The sequence below is a fragment of the Olea europaea genome, unplaced genomic scaffold (assembly GCF_002742605.1).
Source record: "Olea europaea var. sylvestris unplaced genomic scaffold, O_europaea_v1 scaffold30524, whole genome shotgun sequence".
Classification (NCBI taxonomy): Eukaryota; Viridiplantae; Streptophyta; class Magnoliopsida; order Lamiales; family Oleaceae; genus Olea; species Olea europaea.
In genome coordinates this window covers 1-1,347 of record NW_019249224.1, presented here as the reverse complement: position 1 = coordinate 1,347, position 1,347 = coordinate 1, and the positions used below count along the sequence as shown (strand labels likewise).

Genomic DNA, 1,347 nt, shown 5'->3' with positions numbered 1-1,347 from the left:
GATGGCCATTCAAGAACCATAATTGGCATCCAGGTTCAGCACCAGATAAATGGCACGCAGCACTACAATTTATTAATCATGGACCCTGCCAGTGTAAGTATGCAATTGCATTCTTATGAAAGTTTGGCTTTCATACTGTTTATCACAGAATACCATGATCGGCTAATAGCTGTTCACGTGAATATAATGTTAAGATTGCTTACATTTTACTGGGCTTCAAATTGATGTTCTGTGATTTGATAGTTTTCCTGTTGGCCAGGTCTCTGGATGAAGTAGGCGTGATAAATTGGCTAATGTGACACTTTTATATAATTTAGGATCATATTCATTTCATTACTCTTGCACATGTTATCGGTGAAATATGTTCCTAGCTATAGTTGCACTATGATTTTTGTGCTTTTCAGTTGTCAGAGTTCTAAACAAAGGTTGAAATACACGAGGTTAAATAACTCTAGCAATCGCCTTTTTATGCAGTTGATATGTTGAAACCACAGCTACTCCTACGGTTATGTGCTAAATTTTGGAATGCTCCTAACCAGAACATATTCAAATATAGAATGTCATTACTTATGGTTGTTTGGGTTTCCAAGGCAGCCTCATAAGATCTTTTTAGCAATTCTGTTTCTTGATGCAAATGCTCCAGTTTGTGAAAATATAATTTATTTAGCAAGTTTATACATCACTTGCTACAAATTCGAGGGTGCTGGCAATTTTACTTTGTGAAGTATTTAATTACTTTCTTTCCAGAAAACAAGAGCTTTGGAAAAATCACTTAAAGACAAGGTTGGATGGCAAAAGCTAATTAAAAGAGGTGTCCATACACTAAAGAAAGACCAATATCAGGTTTCAGTGCATTGTCAATCTTGATTTTTCCTCATTCTGTTTTTGATAAGATGGTACTGATGGTTTCTGTTTCAGTTGTGTTTTATCGAACCTGGAATTGCAAGTGACGAGGAGCTGGAGAAGCTAAAGACCTTACACAGCATTCGTCTTGAATTTTGATCGCAAATCTTGATTTGGTCTTTCAGTTCTACACTTGATTAATCTGGAAATTTAACGGCTGGTACATGTGAAACTCACAGTTAAACTTATATGGTAATATGAATCTGTTGAGCACAAGATGATTCATTATGAGTTTCGTTTGATTTCTATAAATGCTGGTATGTCATTTGTGTTTAGCTTTGGAGCATGAAAAGACTTGATTAAACTCCCTCAGATGCCGCTGTCGGGGTCGCATCCACCCTTGGTTATCGGGATCGAGCATGATCTTGACCGTTTCAAGTCTGCAGGCTTTGCCTTTTTGTTTGTTTATCCTCTACGTTTGCCCACCTGGACCTCAAACCACGG

The 1,347-nt window shown here is 37.3% G+C and overlaps 1 long non-coding RNA gene across 1 annotated transcript; it reads left to right on the top strand.

The window, feature by feature from the left end:
* On the top strand, positions 1-1,178 carry LOC111384938. The gene is made up of 3 exons (XR_002700980.1): positions 1-93; positions 748-843; positions 919-1,178. It is a non-coding gene; the product is annotated as an uncharacterized LOC111384938 (long non-coding RNA).
* Positions 1,179-1,347: the final 169 nt, after the last annotated feature.